Here is a 25,271-nt window from a genome sequence, read left to right as displayed (position 1 = left end):
AACAAGGGTGGTGTAGGCAATATTGGTGGTTGTGAGTTATTATATATTTGGGGCAAATTATTACAGTAATCCAGATTAATCCTAGGCATCACCTGGTTAGTCATATATATTGTGTGTATACACTTATTGCTGATCAGTCTAATTGTAGCATTTATTGTTACCTATCACTAATTCGCATAGACCATTGGCTCCCCATGTTCTGGTTTAGTTCACTTATCTCTTCCCCTAAATCTGAATTCCATGCCACCTCCAAGTGATCAAGGGTCTTACTTTCTGTAGGATATAATGTCCAAACAAGCCTTTCATCTCTCCCAAACCCAGTGTCACTTGATTAATATTATGGAATTATAGTAACTATTCTTGCATGAGTGAGGAAGATGGAACTGCTAACCTCCCACTTGGTGAAGAATTCTGAGAACCTCAACAATCGCCCTCTTCATATATATATCTTCCAGCTGTTCAGGTTTTGGGCTTTTGTGAGCTCTCACCATAAATCTTGGCAAGTCTGCTGAATTGTGACATATATATACATCTATAACACTCGTGTGTGGTTTTGATTGCCTTCTTTAAGAGCAGTGGTAATGCATTCAATGTAACTAATTTGTTGAATTAGTCTACTGGTCAGGTCAGTGATGTCCTTTGTCAACTAGGGCACCTCATATTGGAGCTGTGCATCTCTATAACACAGTCTAAAAATAGCGCTAACGTGCCTACCTCAGACCAGTACAATCTCATAGATGTCAAGCATATTCTGGCTCTGACCCTTCCAAGTACAACCGCATCACCGAGTCTAACCTGCAGAAGTACATCTCTAGGATCCCTCATCTTGCTTAATGCAGTTCACCCCATCAGTTACATTGGGTATATCAACCACTTGTCTACATTTCTCTCAAGAGATTTGAGCTGCATTTCCAAATTCCTCTTAGTTACTTCCCCAGGATCCTAACTCATATGTATACTCAAATATCAAAATCAGTGGAGATTTTCTGGCAACATCTAGGGCCCGATGTAGGTACCAAATACCGGTCGGAAACGGCCGATTTCGGCCGTTTCCGACCGGTATTTGGCCTACTGAGATGTAGGGGACCTTTTTTTGTCCGATTCGGTATTTTACCGACTTGGTAAAATTACCGAATCGCAAAAATACCGAATCGGTAATTTTACAGATTTTTTAAATTTGGGATGTAGGTGGGACTACTTTCAGTCCCACAGGCCCTTCAGATTCGGTATTTTAACACCCAATCCAATTGGGTGTTAAAATACCGAATCCAGGTGTGCATGCACATGTGTGCATGCACACCTATGCAGTGTGACAGACAGACATGCCCTTAGGCATGTCTGTGAGCCACATGGCTCACATGCCTTTTTTTGGGGTGCTGGAGGGTGTGAAAGTGACACCCCCTGCACCCTTGCACAAATCGGTAATTACCGAATCGGTAATTACCGAATCGGTAATTACCGATTCGGTAATGCCCATTGATTCCTATGGGCTTCAAGGCCCATAGGAAGCAATGGGGGATACCGAATCGGTATTTACAGAATCGGTAAATACAGAATCTTACAGATTTAGGGCCCGATGTAGGTAAATCCCATTTACCGATTTTGAAATACCGAATTGTACCGATTCGGTATTTCAAAATCGGTAAATGGGATGTAGGTCCCAACATCTGGATTCGTTACCGAATCCTTAACAATTCTTTAATTACCGATTCGGTAAATACCGAATCGGTAATGCCCATTCATTCCTATGGGCTTTGAAGCCCATAGGAATGATTAGGCATTACCGATTCGGTATTTACCGAATCGGTAATTAAAGAATTCACAAGGGTGCAGGGGGTGTCACTAGCACCCCCAAAACGGGCATGTGTGCAATGTGGCACACAGACATGCCCTAAGGGCACGTCTGTCTGTCACATGGCACATGTGTACATGCACAGATGTGCATGTACACAGGAATCGGTATTTTACCATGGATTTGTATTCCATGGTAAAATACCGATTCTGTAAGCCATGTGCTGATGGAACATTGGCTTCCTACATTGCATTTTCGGTAATTTTACCGAATCGTTATCATTACCGAATCGGTAAATATTACCGATTCGGTAAATTTACCGATTCGGTAATGATAACGATTCGGTAAAATTACCGAAAATGTGCCCCTACATCTCGATAGCCCTTTACCGATCGGAAACGGCCTAAAATCGGTATTTTCGGCCGATTCCGATCGGTAAAGACCTACCTACATCGGGCCCTTGGTATTTACCGAATCTGAAATACCTACATCTGCCCCCCTCTAATTTACCACTTCATAAATACCGATTCGGTATGATTCGGTATTTATGAAGTGGTAAATGTAGATTTACCTACATCGGGCCCCTAGATCCATCCCGGGGTGAGGGATACAATGTAGTCTTGGTTAAGTTCAGCTGGAAGCCAGATAATGGCCTAACATCACTCAGAGAGGCTTCAATTATGTGCTGGGTCTCAGCAGGGTTTCTAATTGACGATGAAATGTCATCAACATAGAGGGATATGATATAGAGTGCATTCCTTGCCCTTACTCTGTCTCCCATAAGACTAGTCCTGAATGTGATTCCCAATACGAAAATCAACAGGGACAGAGACCAATTTTGTTTCACCCCACATGCCACACTACACCTGTTAGATATAATTTACTCACGCCAAAACCCCTTTGTATATTAGCAACACCCATCACAGGAGCAATACACTCTTTTCTAAATCTATAATGAGGATCATACATAAAGGCCCTATTTAATATGCCGGTCGGACGAGCGTACGACTGGCATTTTGTCGGAATGGAAACGAACCGACTAGTAGTCGGCAGTTCCATCTGACGAATTTGGATGCAACCACCAATGAGGCAATCGTAAACATCCATTCTCCTAATTCGGCTTGTGCAGCGGGCATAGAAGAGCCGCTGCACAACCCGCATTAGGAAAATGAATGTTTACAAACATCCATGCACTGTAAGATGTCCAGCACGCAGGGTATCGATGTTTGGGTGGGTACCACAGGTGCCCCCCAGGCCTCTTAGCGAAGGCTGCAGGAGGATGGGGGCCCTGCTAGGGACCCCAAAGTGCGTTTCTGGCAGCCATTAAAAGGCTGCCAGAAACGTGCATTGTAATCCCTACGGCAGTGCCTGAGCAGGCGCTGCCCCATTTTCGGGGATTACTTACCGCCTGCACCCCAACTAACTCCTTGAACCCCTTGGATAGGCAGCCCTCAGTCCCTCTGCCCGCTGCCTCCGACCACCGCATCATAAGGCGGCGGTCGGACTGCAAGTAAAGATGTCGGTCAGATCGCAAACAAAAGGCTCTCAGTTGCGATCCGACCGACATTGTAATCGGGCCCATAGTGTCAATCCACCATATTGAAGGCCTCCTAGGCATCAAGGCTTGCCACTGCACACATTTTCCCCTGATCAAGTAGCAAGAATGCTTTCCCAATATTCAAGGTGGATTTAAAGACTCACACAAATCCTTTTGAGCCACGTACATTATACCCCTACGTTTCAAACGCCTAACAATATTTTGCCCAGAATCTTATTTCAAACTTTTATCATCAAAAGTGGTATAACTCAGGGTGTGGCCAACATCCGATAGAAATGGCCGCACGGTAGCCTAGCTCCTTTGTGCCACTCCAGATAAATCTGTATTAAAACATCTTGCCCCGGCTGAAATCGCTTGTGGTGGAGCTCGCCTGGCCCTGATATCGTGCACATCAGTTGAACGGAGGACTGCCTTGATCGAAGGCGTTGGTAAGGCTGAAAACGACCTGAGCAGTGCGGCGGCTCCGGATGACCTGGGCGTGTCCTGTTGCTCTCTGGCCGCGCAAACTAATCCACACCACGATCGCTGAGTGGTGTCTGGGCCTACGACTGGGCTGAGGAGGCCGTGCTGAGTTTCCCACATCAGCGGCATCACGCTTATTGACTGCCTGTGTGCCCTGCGTGTTGGTGTGCCCAGCGGGACGCCGGCGGTCGGCACGCTTCACTACAGCAAGAGGATGGCTTGATTGGAAGCGACTGTGAAGACTTTTTGTGCAGCGTCCCGCCCTAGGTGTCACAGGAGAACTACTGGCTTATTCTAGCGCCTCGCACACTGCCCGTCCCCCACTCTGGGCCTCAACAACAGTGACACTTTGCACCGCGGCTGCAGTGCACCCTGCGGCGACTCGGCACATAAACCAAAGAATGCTGCAGTGAATTGAGCCCACAGATTGGGCCTTGAGGACTCTTTTGGATGCCTGGGGCGCATGGGGGATAGGCTACAGTGGCACAGTGTGGACTAGAGCCGGCGCTCCTTCAACGGCCCCGGAGTGAGGTGCAGCCTGTTCGCTATTTCAGGTGGCAGTTCCCCCTGAACTCAGCCGGTCATCGGTACTCTTGACGAGTGATTAGCGGCCATATAAACTCTCGGCAAAGGGTGGTGAGTTGGAATCCAGCACTCACCTCACCCCAGGCCGTCTCGTATTTCACTTTTGAGGCTCTTCGCTGTGCTGCACATCGACCAACTGCTGTTGTTCCCCGCAAGCTCCCTGTTCGACCGGTATGGGACTCCTTTGATAAAGTGATACTTTCTGGTCGGGGCCCTGCTGGCGGAAACGGAAAGACCGGTATGGGCTAGTGCTCACGGCAGGTGGCAGTGAGTAGCAGGTAGGGCTCGCCCCTTCTCTGATATACCGCACCCACTGGTTTCATCATGGCAAGCGGTTGCAGTGGTCGAGGCACAACTCAAGCAAAACTGGACAAATTTGCTTGGCAGAAGAGCCAGGATGAGACATAGTCTAACCACAAACCCAGAGAGTGTCAGCCGGGCCCCACGTTGCAGGACATCTTAACTGCTATAATGACGGTGCGTACCTCACTGGAAGCCCGTATTGATACATTTGCCACAGAGGTTTCTTTGATTAGAGTGGACATGAGGAAAATGTCTGACCGCATCAGTACCGTCGAAAGCACTACCAAAGAACTGTCGAACAATACAGACCTTCTCAAGAGACATGTGACTGAACTTCAAACTGCACAGGAAGCAATGGCTCTACAGTTCGACGATTACGAAGGCCGCATGAGGCGCAAACACATTCGCATTTTAGGGGGTCCGGAACAGGCCGAAGTGCAGGCGGCTGACCTCTTTGTTGTGGAATTGATACACCAACAGCTCCAGCCAAAGGGTCTCTCCAAATGTTTTTCGATTGAACGAGCACACCGAGTACCCGGGGTTAGGCCCAAACCTGGTGCACCTTCCCGACCTCTCCTGGCAAGAGTGTTTTAACTTTCGTGACAGGGATGCCATACTCCAGACGGCCAGAGCGGCCCGTCGCTGGCGATAGACAATAGCAAATCACCTTCTTCCCAGATTTCACCCTGCGGGTCCAGAAACAGCGTTGTAGCTTCCTGGACGTGAAATGTGCGATGCGGGACAGAGAAATGAAGTATGCCATGCTATTTCCTGCTAAGCTACGGGTTGAGTCTGAAGGGAAAGTATGGTTCTTTACTAGACCCGAGGATGCATGGGACTGGCTGGACGGCTGGCGAACTGTTGGCAAGCATCCCCATAAACCTGTGGGTGATAATGGTAATGCCGTCATGTCAAGCCAGCGGCAGGGGTCCCCGCCAGGTGGTGAATCAGCGACGCAAGATCCGAACGTATAAAGGTCGGTGGTCTAAAAGTGCGAGAGACTGTTCTCTGGTTCAAATGACTTCTTGGGCATGAACCTGATAGACCAGGTTGCTCTAGTATAAACCACCTTTCGTATAATCTCCAGCATATTATAGATCATACAAGTCCAGATCTATGCTGCTATTGGTTTCCTGTAGACATGGCATTGCAGACTTTTGATTCTTGAAGAATATCACTTAATATGTCTGAATAGTACATTATGGGGTTGAATTCCGGGGATGCAAACACTTTTACGAATGATGCCCCAGGGAGTGGGGTTGTATCATGTTCCCAATACTATTAAGGATTGGGTGACAGGCACTCTGCACGTTGGGGGTCGCGGGTGGTTTCGTGACTGTTATGCAGGGAGGCAGGGTGGGAGGTTGGTGTTGGGTGGAGTGGTGGGAAGGGGTTGTTTTAACTATTTTATTTTCTGTTTTTGCGTAACGATAATGCTTGTTCTTTCTTTCATTGATGGGTCAAGTCATCTGGTGCAGCACTTTTCCTTCTCTATGGCACTGTATGTCCACATTCCGGTTTCTATCGCATCACCATGGGGAGCACTGGGAGTAAGTAGGGATGTGTCCACTAGTCCACCTGCAGATCCTATGAATACTCGGTCTGACTTAATGATGCATTACATGCCCGCCAACATCCACTATCATCACTATCCAGCCATGGGTATGTACTCTGTTTCACAGCACTACATTGCGCACCTACCTATATTCACATGGGACCCCACTTAGCTTCTAAACTCCTTACATGGAACATTAATGGCTTGGGAGATAAAATCAAGCAGGTATAGTTCTCCAGTACCTGAAGCGGCAGGCACAAGACATTGTCCTTCTCCAAGAGACGCCTTTGATTGGCAACTCATGCAGGGCATTGAATAGATGGGGGTATCGTTAGGTCGCTCACTCAGGGTTTAACTCAGGCTCTCATGGGGCCGGCGCGCTCCTACGCAGAGGATGTCCGTATATGATACACAGGGTTTGGTCGGACAAACAGGGGAGATATGTAGCACTATCTAGCACCTGGGGAGGGACAGATTCTCAATGTCGTATCCGTGTATATCCCCACTGAGTTGCAGCGTCCCACACTGCGAGACCTCGGAGAGCTCCTGCTTGTGTAAATGTATGTATGTACTTTCTCTTAGGGCTATTGGCGACGGGGGTGGGGGGAGACTTTAATCTGGAGCCAAGGATCGCCTCCCGCCTCCTAGGGACCCCCCGGGGGGATCTCAACTGGCAGAGTTCCTGTCCGCTATGGGCCTGGTGGATATCTGGAGGCGGCTTAACCCTACCACTGTGCAATTTACATTTCACTCTGGGGCTCACAATAGCCAATCGCATATAGACCATGTGTTTACTCACGCTCAGAATATACATGTTTTCACGGAATACAGGTGCCTCGCGCGCGGAGTCTCTGATCACCATGCTCACACTCAGACTACCTAAGTGCCGCACTACCCTCACTATAAATCCCTGGGCACTCAAGGTACCCCACATTAAGGAAACACTACTCAAAGAAGCAGACTGTTATTTTCAGAAAAACGTGGGGTTGGTCACCTAAGCCCAAGTGCTGTGGGTGGTGTTCGGTGCCTTTATGAAAGGCAGAGCCTTATAGCTGATGGTTGGGCATAAGAGGGAACTCACCAAACGCATAGGGGAACTTGAGGAGGACATCCTGACAATGGGAAAAAGCTCTGGCACATACCCTTGACCCAGAGTCGCAACACTTGCTACTGATGGTGAGTCTTGACTATCAACAGCTTCTGACGCAAGCGGCCAAAGCAAGGTACAACATCACTTGTCACAAGATATACGAGCATGGTGAACGTACAGGTAAACTTCTGGCCGAGATGGAGAAAAAAGAACAATTGTCCAGGTGGGTTCACTCAATACGTGGGGCCGATGGAGACATAATTACTGATCCCCAGCAGATCGCCAAAACCTTTGCCACCTACTTCTCATCGGTATATACGTCCTCTGAGACGTACCAATCATCCATGGCTGCGGATCTCCTTTCAACTATTAAAGTCGCTTGTCTGTCCACGCAAGACAGAGATTCCCTAGAGGGCGACATTGCGGAGGTCGAAATTTAGAAAGCAATTCAAGATGTCCGGTCAGGTAAAGCCATGGGATCCCACAGGCTCCCAATCAAATTCTTCAAGCCGCTGGCTTCCAAATTCTCTTCCCACTTAATGCAAATGTATACTGGAAGCTTTGACGTAGGGACCCTGCCAGATGATGTTAGGACGGCTTCCACTGTGGTCATCCACAAACAGGCAAACTGCCAGATGACTGTAGAGCCTATCATCCCATTTCCCTCCTCACGGTTGAGGCTAAAATACTAGCAAAAGTGTTGGCCAACAGACTCATCCCCTATATGACCGAGCTTGTACACCCGGATCAATCCTGGTTCATGCCAGGGAGGAACACAGTCTTGAACTTAAGGCGATTGCATAGGGTGGCACTATCAGGGTGGGCGCAGCTCTGTGATCGCTGGACGCATCTATGGCGTTCAATACTGTCGAGTGGGACTTTCTTTTCACAGTGCTGTCAAGGATGGGATTTTGACCTAACTATATAAAGTGGATCAAACTCCTTTATGCCCAACCGTCCGTGCATGTGACAGTTAATAACCATGTCTCTAGCCAATTCCCATTGGGGAGAGGCACTAGACAGGGGTGCCCTCTGTCGCCCCTGCTCTTTGCCCTGGTACTAGAGCCATTGGCTGTCTGGGTCAGGGAGACCTGGAGATAAGGGGTCTGAAGAGGACAGAGGACCGTGAAGACCGTATTTCATTATATGCACACGACATACTCCTATATTTGGCCTCACCCTGACAGTCCCTCCACCGGGTCCTCCATATATTTCATATCTTTTGCGCTCACTCAGGATATGCTATTAATTGGACTAAGTCCCAACTCTACGTGCTATGGAGTACACCGCCATGCAATCCTGGGACTATGACATACCAGTGGCATCATAGAGCTTCAATTACCTCGGCATATACATTACACCAGATCTGACTCTATTCTATGAGTAAAACTTATTAGCAACCCTGACCTGACTTACTCTCTTGGGACGAGCAGCACTTTTGAAGATGCTGGCACTGCCACGTTTCCTCTATGCACTGCAGAACACCCCTAATGCGATTCCTGACAACTACTTTGCCAGTATTGAGGGCGTGGTGCGAGGGTTGCTGTGGGATGGTCCGGCCCGCGCATAGCCACAAAATAATTGACGATGGCATGATGTGGGTATTGCATTACACAACATGAGGCTTTATTATCTGGCCTCCCAACTGGTTGCAATCAACAAATGGGTACATGGGGAATACGACGACCAAAATTTACACACAGACCAATGGCTTCTAGGACGGGGGGATTGGGGGATATAATAGGGCACTCTACACAAACCCCCGCAAGCTTAACCTCAAGGGACCCACTGCACGCACAGTAGAGGTCGGGCATGGAGTGAATAGGAAATGGGGTTGGCATAACAAGCTTACAAAAGCCACACCACTCTGGGAACCAGACCTGCTAGGTCAGCTCAGCAAAGGCCTGGGTGCGATAGGTGAGACATGACTGGCATCTCGACAGAGGGGGATCTGTGGGTGAGGGGAAAAGTGGCCACCTTTGCAGATCTGCAGACTAAATATCAATTAGAGCAATCCGAGACTTTCAGATATTTCCAAATTAGCCACGCAGTCACTGCTGCATTACCCAAGGATGACCCTCTACCTGAGGTCCCTCCGCTGGAGGAATAGGTTGATACTTGAACCCATGCCTAAAAAAGCCATATCCCTTATGTGCCATGCCTAAAAAAGCCATATCCCGTGCTGTGGTTGCGGCAGCACTGGGAGGGAGACCTGGGGGATTTAGATGAGGATGATTGGCACAATGCTTTGGCTTTTCCTAGAGAAGTGGCTATCCCAGTGAGATTGCGGCTGGCCCAATTGAAGATCCTTCATTGTGTATATTTAGACGCATGGATCTTGGTCAAAATGGGTAGGAGGACTGAGTCCCTGTGCTTTTGGCAATACCATCAACTGGGAACCTTTTTCCATATCCTATGGGACTGCTCAATAGAGCAGGGTTACAAAGCATATGGAGAGAGTTGGTGGTAAGACACTGAAGGCCTCCCCCAACAATGTCTCCAAAATATTTGGAATGTCACTGGTTTGACGCAAGCAGAGAAAACGTGGGCTTCATTGTGGTGGGCCATCACAAAACGTAAAATTGCGCAAAAATGGGGGGAGGGGCGGCCCGACCCTATGCGACTGGACAGTCGACATGGACAGGGCAATGATCGCCAAGAAAAATGTATTCAAACACAGGGGTTGCCCTAAGAAATGGGACCACAAATGGGGAAAGTGGAATAGAAACAGAGGCAATATCTGCTTATCTCCTACAGTTAAATTTTATTTATTTATTTATTTGTGGTATTTGTAGAGCGCAGCATTCATCCCAAGGGATATCAAGGCGCTAAATGAGAAAGGGGCTGCTGAGGTTTAAGCGGGAGGGGTTAGTTTTTGGGGAAGAGGTGTGTTTTGAGTTTTTGCCGGAATGAAAGAAGGTTTACAGTGTGTCTCAGATCCATCGGTAATTCATTCCATCGTTTGGCCGCCAAGTGAGAGAATGCTCGTCCTCTTGTTCTTGTTTTATAGATACGCTTGGGTTTTGCTAGGGCTGAGTTAGTGGATCTTAAGTTCCTGCTTGGAATATAAAATTCAATTTTCCCTTGCAGGATTGTAGGGCCTGTTTTGTGGAGGGCCTTGTGCGCATGACAAAGTAGTTTGAATGTGGCACGCTGGCGCATCGGCAGCCAATGGAGTTGTTTTAGACATGCCGATGCCGAGTCTCGTTTGCCTTTGTTGCATACCAGTTTGGCAGCCTGGTTTTGCAGAACCTGTAGGCGGGAGAACAGCTGCTCGTTCATTCCTTCGAATAGAGCATTGCCATAATCCAGGCGGCTGACTAGGAGGGCCTGGGTAATCGTACGACGACAGTCAAGTGGGATCCATGTGAAGATCTTGGCGAGGAGTTTCAGGATTGCAAATCCCTTACCCCAGAGTGTGCGCACATGGTCTTTCATGGATAGTGCGTCATCCATCATAATGCCTAGGTTCCTGGCATATTGTTTCAGGGTGGGGGCTGTTCCCAGTGACGGTGGCCACCATGAATCGTTCCACGATAGTTTGGCTCCTCCGAACAATAGAATTTCGGATTTTCCGGCATTGAGCTTAAGGCAGTGGTTACGCATCCAATCCGCCATTTCGGAGAGGCAGCTGTGGAGTTTATTTTTAGTTGTTTCTAATTTTTCCGATCTTTCATCCATGGTCACCATCAGCTGCGTGTCGTCGGCATATGAGCAGATGCCGATGCCCCACTTTCTTCCGATGTCGGCCAGAGATGATACGTAGGCATTAAAGAGAGTGGGGCTTAGGGAAGCCCCTTGTGGGACTCCACAGCCAATGGGACGGGGTTCTGAATGGAATTGGCCCATATGCACTGCTTGGGTGCGGTTGCTCAGGAAGGATTCGATCCATTGCAACGCTGTGTCTTGTATTCCTTTGCTCCGGAGAATGTTCAGTAGGCATTTGTGCGACACTGTGTCGAACGCTGCCGACAGGTCCAACAGTATCAGAGCCACCGAGCCCCCTTGGTCGGTGATGCATCTGACACTGTCCGACACTGCCAGCAGCGTAGCCTCGGTGCTAATGTTGGATCTGAATCCGGTTTGGGTGGGGTCCAGAAGCGAGTTGTCCTCCAGATATTTGGATAACTGTGAGTTAACCATTTTCTCCAATGCTTTGGAGAGGTAAGGGAGTTGTGAGATTGGCCTATAGTTCTCCGGGTTGAGAATATCGGCCCCGGCTTTCTTCAGGAGGGGGGTTACAGATGCGTGTTTCCAGCAATCTGGAAAGGACGCGGAGGCGAGAGACTGATTGAAAAGTTTGGTGATGAGTGGGCATAGAGTCGGTGCAATTTCGCAACCAGAACGACATACCCTATTGGACATTTCTGGTATTGATATTGTGCTCTTACCCGGAACTGAAAAAGGTGATTGCTCGTTTGATAAGTACCGACTGGTGTACATATATCTGCTTTCCAAATTTGATCTCTTACGTTTTGGTTACTTGATGGGCATACTGGACATTACTACCATGACTGAATGGGAGGGCGTGTGCTGTGTCTTTCAAATGCAATCTGCACATAAGTATGTAAATGTGTACTGTGGACCCAACTATTATTTTACTATTGCCTTATGTTTTTCTTTTATTTTTTCTTTCATCACTAAAAACTGTTTAATAAAACAAAAGTGGTATAAATCATAATTAAATGGGTATTTCACTTCAGGAGCAACACCAGCACCACCACTGTCTTACTTAGTGTGTCCAGCAGTGTTCCATGCCGGTAGGTGTGTGAAATTCACACAATTTAATTTTCAGTAATTGTAGGAAATTTCAGTAAAATTACAAAAAAGTTGGTGAAATGAAAAAGACTAGATTTTGGTGTGGTATGTTAGTATGATTTGTGTCTTTGTATCCACTTTGGACGCAAGGATACATTGTGTGCTACAAAGATTACTGCAGAACAGCATTTCACCATCCAGCACTGGTAATTGTCTGCCAGTTGTTTCTGTTTATCTTCATTTTATTTGCATAGTGAACTCTGAAGAACTAAATTGCTTCAAAGTGCCAAGGCTTTAGAATGAATATTGCTGAACTGGCCTGTATTTTTATAGAGAGAAGGGCGAAGCAAAATGAGATGGAGTAGACATGTTTCCTACGATTATCAGGGTCAGGACCCTGTATAATAGTGGCCATACATTGGCAGTCATGGATAAATAGGCTGAGTTTATTAGGCTGCACCAAATTACTGGTGTACCCCCAGAATATCGAGATTTCTATACCTCTATACCTAACTCCCCATAAAAACGACACACGGGAGCCTGCGTGTGTGAGTTTTTTTTAAATTGCTGCAGATCCGGGGGGACACCCGCGAATTAATGGCAAAATTCTATTACGAAAAATACTTTTAACCCCCAGCAGGGTCCCTGTGGGACCCCCTCAACATATCTGAGGGGGTCAGGGTATTCCTACCCTGCCCCTTTTTCTTTAGCTTCTACTTTTTTGTGGGACTCAGCTTCAAGCAGAGTCCCAAGATGGCTGCCAACACTTCCTGGTTGAAATGATGGCAGCCAATCAAATTTCAGTAGGATCCGCTAGTCCAATGCAAGGACTCATGTCCCCAGAGATCTATATTTATTAAACCTAAATATCTCTGAAACTACTGAACAGATTTAAACCGAATATCAAATAGTATGCTTTCTGAACCAACATCTAGCTTTCAGCCAAATTTGGTGCAGTTCCGTTCAGCGGTTCGGGCTGTAGTCCTGTTCAAAAAAATAAACCTCTCTACAGACATAATACTGGGAAAATACGTTTTCGGACCCCCTTTTTCTCTGCCCTGCTTGACGGATCTCCCTGAAACTTTCAACACAGCAGCTAAAGCAAAAAAGAGAAGTTAAAAAAAAAAGCGAAGATTTATTAAGCGGTGCCAAAGTTATTGGCAAAATAAAAAACCCATGTCTTAAGAAAACTTTAGTTCTAACAATAACTACCTCATGGCTATCGTCAGTAGGTAATATACATATCTTATGGAAACTACGTCCTAACTATAAATACCTAGGTTATATACCGGGCGGCCCTCCAGACAAAAATAACTTAAGTAGTTATAGTTAGAACCAGTTTAGTTAAAGTCGAGGGGGCGGGGCCAGCTGTTGACTGTAATGGCCGCAGCTTAGCAGAGCTCCAGCCGTCCGCCGGGATATAACCCCCACAAATCCAATTAAATATCTGTGAAACTACCAAAACTAGACCGCACCGCGAGCACAAGACCAGAGGTACCCCGGCGGACAGCTGTGTGCCTACAAGACGGTCCCGACAGCATCGGATTGCCAGTGGCTGGGTGGGAGAACCAAGGCAACGCAGAACAGCAGTGAGGCGGGCCGAAAGTATGTGAAATGACATCAGTCGGCATCTAACTGCAAGGCAGGGGCTCTTGCAGGCCTCGCACAGAGACTACATGGCAGAGTTGGCACCCGTGATCTCCGAAAAGTGATCTCCAGCCGGATTGTGCATGCCGGTGCGCTTAGGTGAGGAGGCTTTTCGGGGATCCTGGGGAGAGTAAAGACGCTCAGACGCAGGCCCTTGGGGCTGCTCTAAGGAATGCAGGGACTCAGTGAAAGAGAGAGGCCATAGACTTTGGGTCGTAATCTGAGAACTGTGTGCGTCAGGGACGGCGGAGGAGGGGTGAATCCGGTGTTCCTTTCGCCCCGCCTCTCCCCCTTTTTCTCCTGACTTTCTCCATGATGTGAGGTGCCCCCACCCGCCTGAAGTAAAACGGCAGCCCCAGGACATTACAGGCAGCCGGCCTGAATACACTAATGGAGCAGTGCTGATTGGGCCAGATAAACGACTGGCCATACAGTGAAGGCTGCTGGCGAACCCACTAGGATTCCCTGAGACCCAGGCTGATGGTGCGATGTGAGGACACCGGGACCAGCAACTAGTGCTACACACTGATGCGGGCTGAGGAGACCATAGCCCTCCTTACAGGAAGTTCCGAGCAGAGTGTGGCACCAGAGGTGTGAAGGTGAAGGGCCCAACATACCACAGGCATTGTTGTACCCTGGGTAGGTGGCGGGTTACCCTCCCGCACGGCTTCAGAGAAGGGCGAGGCCAGAAACACGTGTGACGATTAAATTACAGTATGACTGCAAAAGGCCACAGTCAAAAATAGACAAGTACGCCCATCCAAGAGTGGATGTCCCCTCGAAGGACTCTGAAGACCAGGCACCCCCAAACCAGAAACAAAACAAGAACAAGGAGGAATCTCTGTCTCTGCAGGACATAATGTCTGCCATACAGAACATAAAAACCTCCTTGGAAGGCAAGATCGATACAGTCTCCATGGAGATGACCCTAATGCGGGCCAACCTGCGAAATATAGGGGTGTTGGTCAAAGAAAGAAAACAAGTTGCTTACCTGTAACTTTGGTTCTCCAGTATTGGGAACTTTCATAGATTCCAATAGCTTGTATCATTCCCTGCCGTCGGGATGGGAGTCCCCAGTAAATAAAAAATACCATAGAAATATGTGCAAAAAAAGAAAAAGGCCTAGGCCTCATCTCATTTTGTAGCATATCCACCTCTTTTTGTAAAAGAGACCAAATAAATGAACAGCCAATGAGAACAGCCTCACCCCATAGAACCTTCCTGAGAGAGCCTCAGATTTTCGTAGCCGTTGTGTAACAGTATAACAGAAGACGCTAGAGGCTGAGCTTTCCCAGGGGAAGAGGTTGGGCACATGGGAATCGATGAAAGTTACCAATACTGGAGAACCAAAGTTACAGGTAAGTAACTTGTTTTCTTACTCCAGTATTGGAACTTTCATAGATTCCCATAGTTTGTATCAGAATAGCGAGCATTCAGATCGCACATTTTGTGTAATAATACATTGTTATAAATCTTGCAAGATGTATACAGTCATCAAAGATACAAGTTATCAAAAAAGTAGACAGTGAACATCATGAGTTACAAAATGTGCGAAACCAATAACAGGAAGGAGGGTTAGTAGGGAAAGCTCACCACTTATTGAAAGAGATTCCTCAGGACTGGCTGTCCCACTGCGGCATCACTATGCGTAAAGGAGTCCAAGCAGTAATGCTTCGTGAAAGTATGGGCACTGGTCCATGTCGCTGCCCTACAAATGTCCTTGATCGGCACTCAGGCGAAGAGAGCAGCTGAAAAAGACATGGATCTCGTAGAGTGCGCCCGGACCTGCCATTCTAGGGGCTTACCAGCCGCTTGGGGACAGTATTGGACAGCGCTGTCAATCCATTGTGCAACCCCCTGTTTTGAAAGAGGGAAATCCTTGCGAGGGGCACTGAAAGCAACAAAGAGCTGTGTAGATCTTCTGAAGTCTTTGGTACGCTGAAGATAAAACTTCAAACACCTTTGAACATCCAGTGAGTGAAGAGCCCTCTCTGCTGGAATAGTAGGTCTAGGAAAAAAGGACTTGAGAATCACTGGTTCATTCAGATGAAAGTCTGAAGGGACCTTCGGGATAAATTTGTGATTCGTCCTCAGAATCAGAGTATACTTTTCAAACTGCAAAAAGGGTTCTTTGATAGTGAGAGTGTGCAGTTCACCTACCCTCCTGGCCGATGTTCGGGCGAGAAGGAGGGCCACTTTCCATGAGAGGAATTTAAGGTCCGCCCTATGAATTGGTTCAAAAGATGGCCTCATAAGTTGAGTAAGGACTAAGTTAAGGTGCCACAGAAGTGGTGGAGGCCTAACTGGTGGAAAAACTCTAAAACGACCTTTCAGAAATGCATGGTACTTGCTGACCAGAGGGAAGGTCCAGAAGAAGTTCGAAGAAATGGTTGCCAGGTGCACCTTGAGAGAGGAGTGAGCGAGACGTGACTTAGCCAATGCCAAAATGTATGGCAAAATCTGAGGAGGAGCAGAAGAATAAGGATGAATGTTCTCTTGCCGACACCGCAGGCAGAAACACTTCCATTTCAAGTGATACGTCTTATTTGTACTTGTTGCTCAGGCTTGTGCTACCACCTCTCTACACTCTGGCGACATATTTAGATTCTGAAATTCTCGGTGCTCAGGAGCCACGCTGATAACTGAAGCGAGCTTGGATCCGGATGTACCACTTGGCCCTGGGACACTTGGCCCTGGGACACGTCAGCAGAGAAGGAATTGGGCACAGGTGAATTGGATGATCCAGGGAGAGAAGGAGAAGCTCCGTAAACCAAAACTGGCAAGGTCACACCAGGGCCATTAGAATCATCCTGCAGGGTTCCGCCTTGAGTTTCCTGAGAAGTCTGGGAATTAGTGGGATCGGAGGAAAAGCGTAAACAAAGGCGCCTGACCAGGCCATCAAAAGCGCATTCCCCAATGTTCCCGGATGGTGCTCCCTGCTGGCGTTGAGTCAGCATTTCTTGTTCTCTGGAGTGGCAAAGAGATCTTTGGACGGAGTGTCCCCGAGACTGAAAAACCTTTCCAGAGTGTCTTGGTCTGATTCCCACTCATGGCTCACCAACTTGAGGCGACTGAGTGTCTGCTGTCTTGTTGAGGGTACCTGGAAGATGCTCAGCCGAGAGAGATATTTTCTTTTGGATAGCCCATTCCCAAATCTCCTGAGCTTCCTTGGATAGAAGACGAGACCTTGTTCCTCCTTGCTTGTTGACAAAAGGCATGGCCGTCGTGTTGTCCGTACGGACCAGGACAGTGGATCGTCGGATCCGCGGTAAGAAGGCCTGTAAGGCCAGGCGAATCACAGATTGATGTGGAGAAGGCGATGCTGGGGCAGCCAGCGGCCGCTCACCTGAAGGTCTTGTAAGGCTGCTCCCCAGCCTTCTAGAGAGGTGTCTGTTGTAATTATTAGAGGAGCTGGGGAGACCCCGAAAGTGAGACCCTGGGAGATATTGTCTCCGACCGTCCACCAGCTGGCTGCGTCTTTCATAGGCTAAGTTATTGTGATCTTGTTTTCGAAACAGCCTTCTGCTTGGCGCCACTGCAAATCCAGTTGCTCTTGAGGGGGAGCATTTGCAACCTTCAATGTGGAATCAAGGGAATGCAGGACGAGATTGACCCTAGAAGGGACTTGTACAGGCGAACTGAAAGTGACCTTCTTTTTAGCAACTGACGGGCAGAGGTCATCATTCTTGTTTGCCTTTCTTTTGACGGAAACGCTTTGCAACAAGTCGTGTCCAGGATGGCTGCCAGGAACCTGGCCGACTTGGACGGGCACAGGACTGACTTTTCCGTGTTGAGCTGAAGCTCCAGGTGACGGAAGAGCTGAGTGCATGCTACGACAGCCTCTTCTGCTGCGTGATGAGACAGAGCTTTTACCAGCCAGTCCTCCAGGTAAGGAAAAACCTGGAGTATCTGCTTCCTGAGAAACGCAGCGAACGGGGCTAGGACTTTTGTGAAAATCCGCTGTGTGGATCTGAGTCCGAAAGGGGGGACCTTGAATTGAAAGTGGCTCTTGGCTACTGTTAAACTTCCGGTGGGCCGGGTGGATGGGAACATGGAAGTATGCGTCCTCGAGATCCAGGGTGGCCATGTAATCTCCTGGACTGAGGAGCAGTAAGATGTCCTGTGAGGAGACCATCCGAAATGAGATAGGTGTTTAGCTCCTTCAGGTCTAAAATTGGGCGCCATTTTTCTACGGTCTTTTGAACAAGGAAGAACTGAGAATAGAATCCTTTTCCCCGCTCGGATGGGGAACCGGTTCTATCGCCCCCTTGAGAAGAAGTTGGTGGGCTTCTAGACGTAGAAGGAGTAGATGTTTTTATTCGGTGGCGCGAGAGGCTTTGCATGGTGGTTGATGTTGAAATTCCAGAGTATGGCCTGACAATACAATATTGAGAACCAACCGATCTGATTTTATAAGTTGCCAATTGTGGAAATATTGCGATATCCTGCCCCACACTGGTGTTACAGGGGACAAAGGAACAGTAGGAAGAGCCAGGACGCCGCCACTGGCGCTTAGAGGAATCCCTCCCCTGGCGCCCTTGCCTTCCTCTAGAGGATGATCGAGAGAAAGAAGACGACTGGCCTAGTCGTTGAGAATATTGCGGCCTGTAAGATTGAGAAGGCTGCGAGTAAGAGGAATTGCTCTGCTGCTGGTATCCGCACTCTGTATGATGAAAAACCTCTACCTCTCGCTCCACGAAAAGGAACCTTGCGGTATTGAAGAGTCCCAATCTTTCTTTATGTCTTGCCGTGCATCATCAATGTGCTTCCCAAAGAGCATTTCACCGTCGAAGGGAAGATCAAGGATCTTGTTCTGGACTTCTGGCCGGAACCAAGTGGCACAAAGCCAGCCTTGTCGTCAAAGGACTGCTGCCCCTGCGAGAGAGTGGAACGATGTAGTGGCAATGTCCATTGCGCAGTCAATTATTTCAGATGTTCTTTCTCCCTCCTGTAAGATCTTTTTGTCTTCCGCTTTAGCTTCTTCGGGCAGCTGCTCCAGATACGGAGACAGATCACACCACATCTGGGGATCATACCGTCCAAGAATAGCCAAGGCATTGGCCGCTCTGACCAGGAGGCTGGACATGGAAGAGAACCTCTTCCAAGCATTATCCAACCGTCTTCCCTCTTTATCAGGTGGCGTGGTAAGAGGTGCCGCCAGATTTTTTGATTTTCTCTGGGCCGCTTGTGAAATCACAGAATCAGGTTTTGGTTGACTTACTAGACAAGTGGGGCTATCATCCGGAGCTTTGTACTTCTTTTCCAGACGAGGAAGCACGGGCATGACAGTGGCCGGTGACTTCATAACTTTTATCCCCTCATCCCAGACATGGCCCACGATAGGGATAGAGCGAACCGACTTCCTGTATGGTTCTTCGAAGTCATACAAAAACATTCCGACTGCACTGATGAAATGGGCAGAGCGAAACGTTTAGAAGCCGTCTCCATTAAATTGTGAAAGCCTCCAATATCAACTGGAGGAGAATCCACCTGATCAGGAACAGGAGAGGTATGGTCCGGAATAATGTAGTCATCCAATTCCCTGTCCGGGTCAGGAATCGGTATAGTGCCTTGGTCATCATCAGATGTGCCGTCCTGGACTGTGACCACATTCTGCTGAGGCTCCGGTAACTCCGGCATTGGAATCTGAGGAGGCTGAGGTGTACCCGGACGAGCCAGTGGAGTTTGAGGCACTTGCCCTGTTTCTTGGCCAGAGGACTGAGTTAGAAATCGCTTCCTGTAATCCGAAAGAATGAATTGCAGGTCTGTGATGAGGGAATGCAGACCATGTCCTGCTGATATTGATCTCGAGCTCTGGATTGTGGCACATACTGTTGCTGCTCCATGTAATACTCCTCAGAGTCCGAGTCCTGATATTTAACATGCAGCTGAGATGGGCTATCTGCATCACCATAAGGACCGTCGTCGTCCTCGGAAAACTCCTCTTCCAAAAGAAAAGCAGGAGGCAGGGGTGTCACTTTTCTTGGAGAAGTAATTTCCGGAGTAATGCGACGTCTCCGTATAGAAATTGCTACATTTTGAATCGTCGACGAGGTCGTCGACGGCGATGCTTGAACTGTCGACGAGGAAAGAGCCACCGTCTTCGGGACGATCGTCGAGACCGTCATCACTATAAGGCTGGAAACTGTCGCCATCAACACCATCACCGTTGTCATCCTCGGCGACGTGGAAGTTGCCAAAGTAGACGTCGACAACAGAATAAAATGTACCTCTGTGTGTGGTGTCGTCGTTGAAGTCATCGCTGACGAAGCCTATGCCTAAGAAGAAACTCTCGTTGACGAGCCCGTTGATGGAGCCGAAGTTGACGCCGGTAAGATTTTTTAAGCCATCATCAACGGTATTAATGCTGTCGTCGTCGAATGAGCGAACGTTTCTGTCAGCTTCCCCTCAGGCGGGACAGAAGCTTGTTTTTTTAACGTTCTGAGAAGGCGGAGAAGAAGCAGAAGACCCATGGCTTGTCTTCTTCACAGGTGCCACATCAACAGCAAGTCCTTCCCTCTCCTTTACACCTCGGTGAGGAGATTTGATGGGACTACGCCTGTCAGACCTATTGGAGGTCTTTAGTAAGGCTTTGGAAGGGGGGTCTGAAGAAGTAGAAGGCAAAGACCTACCCTTTTTTGTGATCTCCTCGGCGAAGTCGCAGATGAGGCATCATCACTGTCACTTGAAACAGGATCCTTTTGTGACTTTAATTCCTGAAGCCAAGTGAGCAGACGTCCCTCACGGTCCTGCAAGGTATTAGTTGAGAAGGTCCGACAGATCTTGCAGACAGTAGCTTTATGGTCCAGATACAAACAATAAATACAGTCTTTATGTTTGTCCTACTCATAAAGTCTCTTTTTGGAGCAGGTGGCGCAAGTCTTGAAAAGGGCTTTCTTCTTCTTGTCAGACATGATGAAGATTTTTGAAGAGTTGAGATGAAAAAAGTTGTTGTGGAAGAAAAAAACTGAGCAGAGCTCAGTGGAGACACCCTTGCACAACGTGCGGTAGAAAATCTGATGCTCAGGAAGTTTCTATGGGGTGAGGCTGTTCTGATTGGCTGCAAATTTATTTGGTCTCTTTTACAAAAAGAGGTGGATATGCTACAAAATGAGATGAGGCCTAGGACTTTTTCTTTTTTTGTACCTATTTCTATGGTATTTTTTATTTACCGATTTACCGGGGACTCCCATCCCGACGACGGGGAATGATACAAGCTATGGGAATCTATGAAAGTTCCAATACTGGAGTAAATGAAGAATCCACCACTATGCTCCAAACCGAGACCAAACAACTCCGAATCCAAGTTGGAGAACTGAAAGAACTGAAACAAGTGTTGGAAAATAGAATGGGGAAGATGCAGAGGGTCGCTGCAGACTTAACAATGTCCGCATCTTTGGGATATTAGAGAGAGCAGAGGGCCCGGCAGTCAACCTGTTTGTGCAGGACCTAATACTTAATCATCTCCAACCCAAAGGCATGTCAAAATACTTCTCTGTGGTCCTGGCTGAAGGGATGGCGAACAGTTGCTTGGGGGAAGGGCCACAGGAAGTCTGGGACACATCAAGGGGGGCCTCCAGGAAACACTGCCATGGAACGGGTGGGTAGACAAGAACGAGGAGGTGTCGATCTACCAATATGAATGACTCCAGGGCACCATTACGAGCACAAATCTAGAAATGGAGACACTGCAGAACACACGCCGAGGATGGTATCCCTGGGACTCACATGTTTTGAGGCTTTCAGAGAAGACTACAATGCTACAGAAACTATGGAAAATTTGATGTGACTGGACATTCTGTGAGACACAGTCACAGCTGGCAGTGAAGCAATGATCTTAAGGTGGTGGGGTGGCGGAGGATGGGAGACGAGGTTATCGCTCCCCAAATGTTCAAAATGTGTTTGGGGCATAAAGGCGCTCTACATAGTTGAGGAGGCAAACAGTTTAAAACCCGTAGGGCAGGGAGGGGGGATTAGTTTGGTAATGGGTTTGTATTGCTTGACTACGTTTTTGCCACTCATGTTAATTGTTCCAATAATAGACGAGGACTGACGACTTGCTACCTGGTTAACTGGTTAACTGCCCCACGCACCCACCTGTTCCTATATCCCTAGGTCAGAGGTCTTCAAACTGTGGGGCGCGCCCCCCTGGGGGTCCGTGGATGGTTTCCAGGGGGGGCGCCAATGCCTCTTCAATTACATGTAATTGAAGATGACCTGGAACTGCTACATTATTCATTTGCATTTCCTGTCTTCCTTTACACGCAGCTCGGAGCGCTGTGAAGGGAGGTCACCGAGTGTCAAGAAGTTGGCTAAAAGAAAAGAACTAAATAGTCTGAGCATTTTGTTTTTTCGTTGTCTAGCATATAAAATAATGAGCAAACAGATTCAATGAACCCTAGTTTACCAAATGGGGAACTTTGTACTAATAGTGCTGCGAGGTCCCAGAGTGTGACTGAAAGGACTGTGAATATGTAAGTTATTATTTTAACCCTGAATTACACACAGACTAACATAGGCTGCTGAAAAATGAGGCAGTGTTTGAAATAAAAACATGTTCCTACAAAATATAGCTTTTAGTGATCAGACTGTTCCAAATGTAAGCCTTTTTATTAGTATAAGATCACACCCCTACATTACCTCTAAAAAAGAAAAATCTTTGTCACTTTGACGCATTAAGCAGGGCCACTGGAATAATGTGGCAAGAGAGGACCAAATTATGCAACAGGTTGATTATATTATGCAATAAGAAAAGGTAAATTATGCAGCATAATCTGACACATTTTGTGCTTAGCTTTATTTCATTTTTTTCTCATTTTCAGTCACGGTAACACTGTCAGGTGAAATATTATACCTCATCAGTACCAATGTAACACCCAAATACATGAAACGGCAGAGAGGGTGTGTGCCTAGATGGGAGACATGTTTTTAATAAAGGCCAGGAGACTGCCCTCTTTACAAGGCAGTAGCTAACATTAGTGAAGCAGGTTCAGCAGCACAGGGGCTCGGGACAGAGCTGCCCACTGCATCACAATTAAGAATGTCTCAATTTTAAAAAAAAGGTGCAAAGGAGCTTATTTTCTGACATTAGGACAAAGGGCACCATTGCAGGTAAAGGAAGACAACATCTGGGAGCTCTTTTTTTCTGAAAGGGTCTGTTTCAAGATTAGTGCGATGGTCCGGTATGGTGGCGAAGGGGTATAAGAGGCAGAGGAGATAGCCACATACTCAGGACTGAAGTTACCATTTGTGCAGCAAGTGTAGTTGAGTTGAGGATCAGTAGTGCAAGGGGCTCACAACACCTCAATTATAGGGGGCAGTATTTTTGGTCAATATCTGTTTTTGTTTGATTCATTTGCTGTTTCATAAGTCTCATATTTAGTGTGGTTAATGAGCAATAGACAAAGTACTCCTGAAATGATCTCATGAGCCATGCCTCCTGCGTGCAGCCCTTTCCCTCCCGCTCAACCAATCCTTGCGGTAAAGTTTTGGAGGGGGGCCTGACATTAAAATATTTTTCTTAGGGGGGCTCAGAGCAATAAAGTTTGAAGACCTCTGCCCTAGGTTGACAGGGACCAGTCCCATGAATGAATAAATGAATGAATGAAAGGATATTTATAGAGCTCGCGGCTACCTGAGCCCTCCCAGCGCTAGGCAGGGCTACTCAGTTAGTGGACAGAACAGGGGGGAAATATTAAGGGCAGAGGAGGGTTTTCAGCTGCTTCCTGAAGATGTTGTGACTGGGTTGGTTTCGAAGATGTATGGGGAGGGCATTCCACAGTCTGCCTGCGTTCATGGAAAATAGTCTGCCGCCACTTCTGGCTCGTTTAATTCTTGGAGTGGCGAGGAGAAGAAGACTGTCTGAACGCAGTTGCCTCCTGGCCTTATAGGGGTGGAGTATGGCTGAGAACAGGGGGGGCCTTTGCCCTGGAGGGATTTATGGGGGGAACATCCTTTACAACGCGGATGTTACACCGCAGTTCCCTTACGACGCAACTTTTACAACGCAAGTTGTAACAACAAATTGCGCTGGGGGGCGCTCCAGGATAGTAAATAGTTTAATTTACTATCTAACTCCTTCCCTACTATCCACGGGGACTGGAGTTGAAATAGTAAATTAAACTATTCACTATCCAGCCCCCAACAAGGCAAGTCGTGGTAACGACTTGCGTTGTAAAACATGCGTCGTAAAGTACTGCGATGTAAAACATTGCGTTGTAACGACATACATCCGATTTATGGACCAGGCAGAGTGACTTGAAGCTGATTCTCTCTTTCACGGGCAGCCAGTGGAGGAGGCGCAGGGCGGGTTTGGCTGAGGCGAGATTGGGGGTTCCAGTGAGCAATCTGGCTGCGTAGTTCTGGATGACCCCAGGTGCCCCCACCTTGATGACCGAGGTGGGGGCACCCAGATAAAGTGCGTTACCATAGTCCAATCTGGAGAGAATGATAGACTGGACCATGGTTTTCTTGGCTTGGGAGGAAGCAGGGGGAACGACTTTTCTGGCTGTTCTTATGAGGCCAAAACAGGTTGCCACCGTTTTAGAGGCTTGTGTTTGGAAGGTAAGTTTGTTGTCTAGCCAGATGCCCAGGCTCTTTATTTTTGGCTTAGGGACGGGGACTGGGCCCATACATGCTAGCCAGATGGTTTTGAGTAAGGAATTGTCAAAATTGCCTAGGGTCATGACCTCAGTCTTTCCACAATTTAGTTTGAAGTGGGAGGATCCCATCCAGCAGTGAGGCAGGATTTTAGGGTGGTAAAATGCGGGGTGGATTGATTTAGGGCTACCACCAGTTGGGTGTCGTCGGCGTATGTAACCATACGGATCCAAACGTGGCTACAATGGATGCTAGTGGGGCCATATAGCCGTTAAAGAGAGTCGGGCTGAGCGACGAGCCTTGTGGGACGCCGCACTGGAGAGGGCGAGGGGTGGAGGTCATGCCATCTTCGATGACCAGGAAGGAGCACAACCAGCTCAGGACGGTGCCGGCAATGCCCAGCTCACTCAACTGGTGAATTAAAACTTGGGGATTCACCGTGTCGAAGGCTGCGTTTAAGTCTAAAAGGATTATGGCAGCCGCTCCTCCTGCGTCTAGAAGTCTCCTGCTTTCCTCCACAACCGCCAGCAAAGCGGTCTCTGTGCTCTGACCAGGGCGGTAGCCTGTTTGTGAGGCATATTCTCTGCGATTTTTGAGATTCCTGGAAGGAGTGAGATTGGTCGGTAGTTGCCCAGGTCAGAGAGATTGAGGTGGGGTTTCTTGCTCCCTTCCATAGGGGGGGGACTACTCCTGAGTAGAGGGAGGCGTTGATGGTATCAGTGATTATAGGACAGACGGTGGCACCAACTTTGGCTAGAATGTTCATGGGCACCGGGTCGCTGGGTGAGCCGCTCTTTACTGAGGGCAGGAGTGATAGAAGCACCTCAGGGGATAGAGGGGGGAAATGATCTAGGAGGTTAGTAGTGGAGGAAGGGGGGGCTGTGTGCGGTGTCACTGGAGGATCAATAGGGGGAGGGTTTTA

The 25,271-nt window shown here is 48.0% G+C and overlaps 1 protein-coding gene across 2 annotated transcripts in view; it reads right to left on the bottom strand.

The window, feature by feature from the left end:
• Positions 1 to 25,271, bottom strand: part of LOC147718446 (rho GTPase-activating protein 20-like) — a 489,762-nt gene that overhangs the window by 4,045 nt on the left and 460,446 nt on the right. The window lies entirely within an intron of this gene.

Source organism: Lissotriton vulgaris, chromosome 4_1 (genome assembly GCF_964263255.1).
Source record: "Lissotriton vulgaris chromosome 4_1, aLisVul1.2, whole genome shotgun sequence".
Classification (NCBI taxonomy): Eukaryota; Metazoa; Chordata; class Amphibia; order Caudata; family Salamandridae; genus Lissotriton; species Lissotriton vulgaris.
This window is presented reverse-complemented; position numbering and strand designations above follow the sequence as displayed.